Genomic DNA, 10,275 nt, shown 5'->3' on the forward strand with positions numbered 1-10,275 from the left:
AAGAGATGAGTTACTTCATTGAAAAATTCCCACACTGAAGTAGCTTTCAGCTGCAAAAACATGTTAGGGGCTGGGGCTCCAAAGTGGAATCTGAGATTCTCTACTTACCTATTGGGTGATGGGGGCCACAATTCTTGGTTATGCTTTCCCTCAAAATCTTCATCTATAAATTTGGTAAATGATAGTATCAGTACCGGATTACATTAGTTTGCATTTGGGATGTTAAAGTTTACAAGGATCCCGGCCGGCGCCTCAGCTCAATAGGCTAATCCTCCGCCTGCAGTGCCAGCACGCCAGGTTCTAGTCCCGATCGGGGTGCCAGATTCTGTCCCGTTGGCTCCTCTTCCAGGCCAGCTCTCTGCTGTGGCCCGGGAGTGCAGCAAAGGATGGCCCAAGACCTCGGGCCCTGCACCCGCACAGGAGACCAGGAGAAGCACCTGGCTCCTGGCTTCAGATCAGCGTGGTGCGCCGGCCGCAGCGGCCATTGTGGGGTGAACCAATGGACAAGGAAGACCTTTCTCTCTGTCTCTCTCTCTCACTGTCCACTCTGCCTGTCAAAAAAAAAAAAAAGATTTATTTAAAAAAAGAAGTTTACAAGGATCCTTTATGTCTTCCTGTGAAGTCTAGAATTGGCTTCATAAGCATGGACTGGCAGGTGACACAACCTGAGAGAGGTTTTTTAACTGCGAAGCAAGCCATCAGAAAGCAGAGCTAAGTATTTCCTTTATTTATTTTTTATTTTTTTTAATGTGTATTTATTTGAAAAAGAGAGAGACAGAGAGAGAGAGAGAGAGAGAGAGAGAGAGAGATCTTCCATCACCTGGTTCACTCCTCCAAAGCCTGCATCAGCCAGTATTGGATCATGCAGAAGCCAGGAGCCTGAAACTCAATCCAGGTCAGCTCCCTGGGTGCTAAGGACCCCAGAGTTAGAACCACCATTACCTGCCTACCGAGGGTGCACCTTAGCAAGAAGCTGAAATCAAAAGCACAGCCAGGAATGAAACCCAGGTAACCCAATCAAATCTGGCTGTAACAAGAAGCGCCTTAACCATTGTGCCAAATGGCCACCCAGTTCTTTTATTTTCAAACCCATGCATTCACATAGAAAACACAAAACTAAAATTAACTGGTGATCAGAGGATTCTATTATATTAACTCAATATTTGAAAACTGGTAGATAAGGCAACAAATTACAGGCTTATTTTGCCTGTTCTGACCAATATCACTAGGCAAACAAACAGTAGATAAAGAGATTCTTTTTCACAGAATGGATCTGGACACTCCACTTCTAGTAACAAGGAGAGAGAAACATACATCGACAGAGGCAGGGAGGGCGGGGAGGAGACACCGTGTACTTCTGTTTGGATAAACATACTATCTATCAAGTAATCTCACCAAAAACGCTGTTTTATAGGAAATAGTGATAGAACATGCACATCTACACAAAAGGGATGCAATCATCAAAATCCAGAATGAGAGAAACACTGCAAGAGAAATTCTTCATTTTGTCAAAAAATAAATGCAATAAAAAATGGTCAGAAGAGACTATTTACAGAAAGAAATTTTAAAAACCTCAACCTTGGGTCTGATGCAATGGTGCAGCATGTTAAGACAGCCTGCAACATGGGCATCCCATATGAGCATGGTTTGAGTCCCACCTGCTCCACTTCCTATGCACTTCCCTATTAAAGCAGCAGAGGATAGCCCAAGTGCTTGGGCCCTTGCATCCATGAAGGGGACCTGGATGAAAACTCCTGGCTCCTGGTTTCAGCTTGGCCCAACACTGACTTTTATGGCCATCTGGGGTGTGAACCAGCAGATGGAAGATCTCTCTCTCTGCCTCTTCTTCTCTGTAATTCTGCCTTTTAAATAAATAAATCAGTCTGAAAACATACACACACACACAGTGAGTGCACACATATATACACCAACCACTGCAGAGTATAGACTGTCTTTCAGATTTGCATTCAAACAAAATATACAAGCTTTATTACTTTTATGAAAAATCAGAAATTCACACATTGAAAATTTAATATTGTTAAGGAATTATTGTATGTATATATTCTTAGGTATGATAATTTTAAAATATTTTGAAATATTCTTCATTGGTTATTTATTTATAAAAGGATATGATATATAATATTACTTCTCAATAATGCAAGAAGAGGGAAAGTAAGTGTCAGAATGAGACAAAATTAGACGTGGATCAATGGTTGTTAGAAGTGGGTGAAGGGCACGTGGAGAAATCAGCTTTTTCCTACACTGGTTTGTTTATTATGTGTGTGTTTGAATTTCTCAATAATTAAAAAAAAAGTTGTTTTTAATGGATTTTAAGAGTTTTAGGTTCACTGGAAGGTTTACATGTTGTAAGAATAAAAGATGTGAAACTGTTCACTTGAGTATCATTGTGTATGGCTGCAAACTGAATTGAAAATGAGGTGAAGGGGAGGTGAGGGGATGGCATTGTGGCATAGCAGGTAACACTACCACCTGTGATGCCAGCAGCCATATATATGTTGGTTCATGTCCGACTGCTTCACTTCCAATCCAGCTCCCTGCTAATGGCCTGGGAAAAGCAGTGGAAAATGGTCCAGGTGTTTGGGCCCCTGCACCCATGTGGGAAATTCAGCTGAAGCTCCTGGCTCCAGGCTTCCCCCTGGCCCAGCCCTGGCCATTGAGACCATCCAGGGAAGGAAACTGCAGATGGAAGATCTCTCTCTGTCTCTCCTCTCTCTGTGTAACTCTTTTAGATAGATAGATAGATAGATAGATAGATAGATAGATAGATAGATAGATAATAAATAAATAAATAAGGAGAAGAGGGAGAAGTGATGATAGAATTCAAAACAGAAAGACCTGGGTTGGCATTTGTCAGAGTAAAGCTGTCACTTGGATGCCTGCATCTCATACCACAGTGCATGGTTGCCGTCCTGGCTCTGTTCCCTTTCCAGCCTCCAGCCAATACTTTGTAGCTTCCTGCTAATGTGTACTCTGGGAGGCATTAGGAGATGACTCACGTGCCAGGGTCTCTGCCACCCTAGTGGAGAACTGGATTGAGTTCCTGGCTCCTGGCTTCCTCCTGTCCTAATGTAGGTTGTTGAGGGCATTTGGGGAGTGAACCAGCAAGCGCCAGATCTCTTCTCTCTGTCTCTCTACAATTCAACTAATAAAATGAATCACTTAATTCGGAAAAAGCCAAAGACATGGGCTGCAGAGTTCCTTTCTTTAGATTTTGGAGCTGTTGCTATAGCTACTGTAAATAGCACTCATTGTCTGTCAAGATTGCCGAGCAGTAAATACGATCAATATTCTTCAGATTTTCCAGAGATCTCAGCAAGCTGAGAAGGCCATTTGATGAGAACGACAATTCTCAAATTATATCTAAGGCGTATTTACTTTCTAAATGAAGGAGGTTTTTTTTTTTTTTTTTAATTTGAGGAAGATTTAGAAATAAATACAGAAACATTTAAGAAAATCCAATATGTATTTGAGTATTAAGGAATCTATGTGCTCGTATTTCATAGTTTAAGTATTATATTTAAGAGAATTGGGCCTATTGCAGTTAAAGATAAATTTATAATTTCAACTGAACACATTAATTGTATAATTGATTCATACTTGTAATTTCCATTCACATTTTACCAACTCTAATTTCAGTTTGGATGTTGAGAGATTTGGGGTTTGCCATGCTATGAGTTTAATTTGTAAGGGCCATTACAGTTCATGGAAAGGAGGGAAGCACAGAATGCATTCGGCCACAAGCGTGTCCACAGCCTAGCAAGAGAGGAGTGAGGTGTGTGGGAAGTGTGCCTCCCCTGACAATCACCCAGCCCCTCCTACCCTAGCCATCCTGCTCAGCCCGCCCCTCCCTGGTCTGCAGGTTGCAGCAGCTGGCAGAGCTGGCAAGAGCTGGCGTGGCCCACCCCTCCTTACCCTACAAAACCCTCCCAGCCTGTAAGAGAGGGCTTTGGTCTCTGTGACTGAGGACCCCCTCAGGTTAATTCTGTAAGAAACCTGTCCCAGCTGCTGAGTTACCTCTCTCTTCTTCTGATTCTTTCACCTCTACTCATTATTTCTAACAATAGTAACGTACCGAGGAAATCCTGTCAATCACAGTTCAGAAACTTAAAATAGGATGCACTTATTTGATAAATTCAGCTTAAAATGTTAAAAAAAATTCAGTAAGTGGAGACAAATATTAGCCAAAGTCTCCCTCTAAAATTATTGCTGAATTGGCAATACTTAGAAATAGATTTTTAGGAGGAAATTGGATGCTTAATAAAACAAGTCTTTTCAATTTATGACTTTAATATTTCATGTGCTAATGTATAAACAGTAACCTTTCATTAGTGGCTACATTGCTTAAGAAATTAAGCGGTTTTTTTTTTCCTTGCAGGCAAAATCACCCTCTAGGAATTACATAAACAAAAAAGAATCCCCCCAAAATAAATTGCTCATTGCAGTCTTTAAAAACCAAACAAAGCACCCAGCTCGCGGAATGCACTGAATAGAGTGAATTTTGGGAACCCTGATGGGTGCCACGCACTCCTGAAATGTCACTTTCTCGAGGCTGTCAGCCGAGGCAAGGGCGGGGCCGCCGGCGGACAGGGCTCCGGCATTAACATATTTCCCAGACGCCGGCTCTCCTCGGTCCGGAGCAGCCGTGCGGCCCAGCTCCCTGCGGACGCGGAGCCCAGCAGGTCCGCGCGGATGAAAGCTCGCACGCTTCAGGTGGGCGGCTAGGGTTCAGCGCAGCTCGCCCGGACAAGCCTCCCCCTGCCTGCCTTCCGCGGCAACTTGCAGCCTCCGCAAACCGGGGGCCCGCCCCCGGCTCGCCCCGTTGTGGAGCTGCAGCCCGGGGGCAGCTACAGGAGTGCATGGGAGCGGGGACGGAGGCACCCAGCGCCCCCTCCTCGCCTCCCTCCACCTAAGCCGATGGCGCAGCGCAGGGGGAGCTGTCAGCGACGTCTGATTTATAGGACCGATTTACCTTCTGGAGAGTGTAATTATGTTCGTAGTTAAGAATTAATCAGGTGAGAGAATTATGGAATAATCATTCCACGGACTTTGAAGGACAAACTCCGCGGAGACCCCGCGGGGCAGCCGCGGAGTTGGCCCCGCGTTAGTTGCTGGGCGCGGCTCCTGGGCTGGCGGTCCTCTGGGTAAAAAGACCAGGAGGAGGAGAAAGCTTCTGGCACTTTCGCAATTCCCCATTCCCAGCTCGCAAGGTGGGGGCCGCGAGCACACCGAGGCCGGGTTCCCTCTAGCTGAGAAGCTGGCCTTCGGACACCCGGACTCCGAAACATTTCCTCCATTGTTCCTGCTCCCGTGTTTCCTCTCCACCCAGCAGTATGCTCTTGGAAGGGATTTTTCTCTTCTCCCTTCTGTTCTTTCTTAGCATGGAAAGTGTCAGCTAACAGGTTATTTCTCAAAAAGCCTCACGCCCCTCCCCTCCACACACATCTCTTTAGAAATTGCTATTTCTGTGGGGACATGGCAGGCTATTTTGCACTATCTCTGGGGAGGATTTCTGGGTTCCAGGGCAGTTACCTTGCAGCCCGTCATAGGTAACCCTACTATCAGATTTTGAAGAAAAGTGGCCACAGTAGAAGCAATGGCTAGAACAGGCTGACTGGGATTACCGCAGGTTCTTAAAACGTTCGTTCCTTGACAAGACATCCTAATTCCAGTACCATGTTTCCCATCGGAAGGAAGGAGGCTGGGCCATGCGTTACTCATTGGCCCATGGTGATCATCATTCAAGCCCCTGCACATAGCAAAGAGTGAGGCCTAAAGCACTCTTTGTTGCTTTCCCTCACCCCCCCCCCCCCCCCCGCTAGCTCCCATGGCCCCTCACCCCAGTTCCATCCCTCTGTCTCAGGGCTGTGGAGATTCTCTGAATAATTGTTCGTCTTGTATACCTGACAGAGTAACCCTGTTTCCTTTAATAGCAGTCAGCCCTTAAGCTCTTTGCTGCTACAAGAGGAGTTAGATGCTGGGAACAGAGGAGAGAAAGGGATGGCAACTCCAGGGAGCCGCCCTCAAGAGCATTGTTAAGATGCTCAGAACTCCTCAAAACCAAGAAAAATCCTTTTTTCTCCACTTTATTTAGTTAATAGTGACTATTTCAGGAAGGAGGAGAAAATCTTTCAAACTTCTATGAATGGAAAAACAAACACACAGAACTTCAGATCTGTAGGTAATGAACTTTAAGTAGTGGTGGTGCTTCAGGTCCCCTGTTGGGGCTACATTCTGATCTGCTTTCTCAGTAGGAAGGGTAGAAAACCCATCACCACTGCTGGCTTTCTGTTAACTGTAGATGGCTCTCTGCCCTGCCTCTTAAAAGTGCCCTGCTTCCCCCAAACCTCACAAATCCTAAAGAGAGTTCAGTGCTAGAAGGCAGTGAAGAGGGGATGTTTTTCATAGAAAGGGTAGAAACCAAAACTAAGTAATTTATTTAAGCAGAAGAGCTGTCTGAAGAATTCCCTCGGTTCCACCACTCTTGCCCATTCAGATCGCTTACTCCACTGTCCCATTGGTCACCATTGGTCTGTTCTAGATAGGCAGGCACCAGCACACTTAATGAACTGGCATGGTGGGGAAGTGGCAAGAGCCCTTGACTAGGAGCCAAGAGGCAGATTCCAGTTCTGGCCCTCCTCCCCAACAGCTGGCCTCAGGCCTGCATCTGCTTCCTTCCGCCCTGATTTCTGTGGTTGCCTTTTGAACTGGGATAGATCAGCCTTTGTTTAGACTGTGATGCGCACGAGAAGATAGGATTGGAAGACAATGCACATTCTCTTCTGTTTTCTCAGGTACCGAATACTTACATGGATATCCACTCACAACCACATCTTTTTATATTTGGATTTATCAACAATTTATCCATCTAATTTGGTAAAAGAATACACTGACTTTGCTTTCTTTGTTCTCCTACCCTCCTCCTTTGTTTTCCTTCTGTTCCCACATCTATGGTTTATTAATATAATGTAGGAACCAGCATTCTATGAAGCTCACTGTGGGAAATGCAGGACTAAATGAACCTTCTCCAGGTTGGGTTGTTTTGCCTCTGTGTAGAGACTGTGGAGCCACTCAGAACGTTACAACATAGAAGCCACAATATATTGTTTCAATTATTGTTCAATTATTATATAATTATACTTACTGGGTTTCTAAGCACTAATGAAATATGGACCGCAACAAACAAGAAAAAAGATATTTAGAGTAACGCCATGTTAATTTAGCATTCTTGGGACAGGTGGTGATCTGTATTTAAAAAAAAAACTACATAATTAGAACTTATCACTTGAGGGCATTATCATTTATTCACTCATTCAAGTAATACACATGTCCTCAACATTTTATTGTGCCTTAAAACCCATTGGACTGAGGAATCTGTCTCAGATCCATGTTTTAAAAACCTGTAAGATTATAAAAGACACTTACTAAAATATGTTTATCAAAACATATTTAAAAATTTGAGATATATATGTGATTCTTTATTGATGCATCAAAGGGTAAAACCTAGCAGCAGATCTAATAGTTGCGACAATTTTAAAACAATGGTGAGCATAACTTTCTGTAACTATTGGAACATGACAAATATCACAGGCATGTAAAAATTTATATTAAGGGACCGGCACTGTGGCATAGCCAGTAAAGCCACCCCCTGCAGTGCCGGCATCCCATATGGGTGCCGGTTCAAGTCCCAGCTGCTCCACTTCTGATCCAGCTCTCGGCTATGGCCTGGGAAAGCAGGCCAATTAGGGAGTGAACCAGTGGATGGAAAACCTCTCTCTCTCTCTCTCTCTCTCTGCTTCTCTTCTCTCTGTGAAACTCTAACTTTCAAATAAATAATAAAATAAATCTTTTAAAAAATTCATAGTAGTATAGTGTTTGTTGCAGATTATACTTCCCAAAGATACCCACACCAATGTGTATGATGATGTCAGTCAAGGATACCAGCCCCCAGCTAGTAAGTCATCCCCAGTCTTTAAATCTTCCTGATATCACACATATTGATCGAAAAGCAAAGGGATGGGTGTTTGGCCTAAAGATTAAGATACCCACGTCAAAGAGCCTGGGTTTGATGTCTGGCTCCAACTGTTGATTCCAGCTTCCTACTAATGCAGAGCCTGTGAGGCTTAAGTGATTGGGTTCCTGTCACCCATGTGTGAGACCTGGGTTAAATTCTCAGCACCCAGCCTCAGCCTCTAGCCCAGGGTTGTCGCAGACATTTAAGGAGTATACTAGGGGATGAATGCACCTTTTCATAGCCCATCTCTTTCTCAAAATGGAACAAAACAAAAACAAAGGAGGGATAAGCCATTTTCATTGTTATTTGTCCAAATTCCTGAACCAAAGTATAAATGAGCATAAGATGGTTGCTGGATGCCACATAGTTTTAGTTTGGTTATGCAGTAAAAGTAGCCATACAAGTGTCACAAAATGTATGTATGAGGTCTAAGAAATATGCTCCTATGTCCGCTTCAAATGCCAAAGTTGTAAGTCTGAGAGAGAACACTGTCCAGAATTCTGGTTTGGACAACTGAGTGTATGGTGTTACAATTCAACAAAGTAAAGAATTTAAAAAAAAAATGGATGGAATTTTGAGGTAAAGGAGGGTGGAGATTTTGAGTTTTATTTAGGTACATTTTAAGTTTTTGAAGCTCAGAAGATTCAAATGAATGAAATGCACATGAGCAACTCATGGGAGATTCTAAGTTAAATGAAGCTCAGTGATATCAGCGTATTCACTGTGGTGGGAAGCAGGAGCTTGGTGGATTCCACACAGTGAAAGAGAAAGAAGGGGAAACGCACAGGTAGTAGATCTGAGAGAACAAAAGTGGAATTAGTAAAAGAAGCTGGGAAAGAGGATGAGATGCAGCCAGTGAGGAAAAACACAAACTAGAAAAAGGAATGTCATGGAAACAAAACGATACTGTTCAAGCTATATATGCTTCACCTTCACAGTCATTTTTCTAGTGGTTTCCTTCTTAAGAATAACTTACTGGTAATGTATGGCTTTTATGCAACCAAATGGTTTATGGACAGAAAACCAAAAAGATTGAGAACAGAAACACTCTGTTGGCTCTGATAGTTAAAAGGATTCTAAATAGTCAGCACTTTCTTTCCTTCTAATACCCAGATGTAGTTTGACTTTTTCATGGAGATTGGCCAGTTTTATGAGTGCAAGATAGTCAGCCTTAGAATTAAATTATGCCTTCAGAGACCACTGTTGTAGGCCGCAATGGTTAGATTTCAAAGCACTCCTAGTTCTGCGGTTCTGTGGGTGACTACTTTGTGGTTCCACGTTCCTCTCTTGGGGGCTGTTGTGGTTTGTGGTCTCCCACGCTATCCTTTTTCCTCGCTGGTGGTTTCACTCTCTCCTCTCTTTAGGCAGCCCTTGCAGCCACTGTGGGTCTGCTTCAAGTGTCTCTGACTCTCTGTTCTCTCTCTCAGCTATGTTGGCTGCCTCAGTTGTTTCCCTCTTTATGCCATATAACTACTGCGAAAGTTTTTTTATGGCTGCTATATTAATTATCACAAACTTAATGATTTAAAATGATACTGCAAATGTATTAGCTTAAGAGTTCTTGATGTAAGAAATTTCAAATGGCTTTCATGAAGTTGAGGTACCGAGGAGGGCAAAGGTTTTGTTTTGTTTCTGAGCACCCTAGGGGAGAATGTGTTGCTTGTCCATTACAATTTCTAGAGGCCATGTTGGTGCCTCCTCTCCCATATACATCTTTAAAGGCAGCCCTGTTAGCTTTCCAGTCTTCTATGTGTCTACTTTTCACTCTTCTGCCACCATCTCCCACTTATACATTGCAATTTACATTGGTCTGCCCAGAAGATCTAGAATAGTCTCTCCATCTCAAGGCAACCTGTTAGCAACTTTAATCTTCTCTTTATTCTTAATTACTCTTTGTCAAATTATACAGCACATTCATAAACTTCAAAGATGAGATGTGGACATCTTTGGGAAGAGATTATTCTGCCTATTCCATGAAGGAAAATATCAAAAAATTTCCAAGAACAAAATGATCATACTCTGTGTTTTGTGGCAGCTGTTTTTGCTACATTTGTTGACATTTTTCTCTTACAATTCAAAGACTTTTCTGGAATGTTGAACTTGCTGAAATTTTACCTTAAGATCTTAGAGGCAGAGGTTACATCAGTTTTTATACTGGATCAGTTTCTGAACATTGCTCTCATTCAGGTAGTACAAGCATTAGTTAAAATATTTAACCAGTAACTGATAGATTAATGACAAAC

Source organism: Oryctolagus cuniculus, chromosome 12 (assembly GCF_964237555.1).
Source record: "Oryctolagus cuniculus chromosome 12, mOryCun1.1, whole genome shotgun sequence".
NCBI classification, from domain to species: Eukaryota; Metazoa; Chordata; class Mammalia; order Lagomorpha; family Leporidae; genus Oryctolagus; species Oryctolagus cuniculus.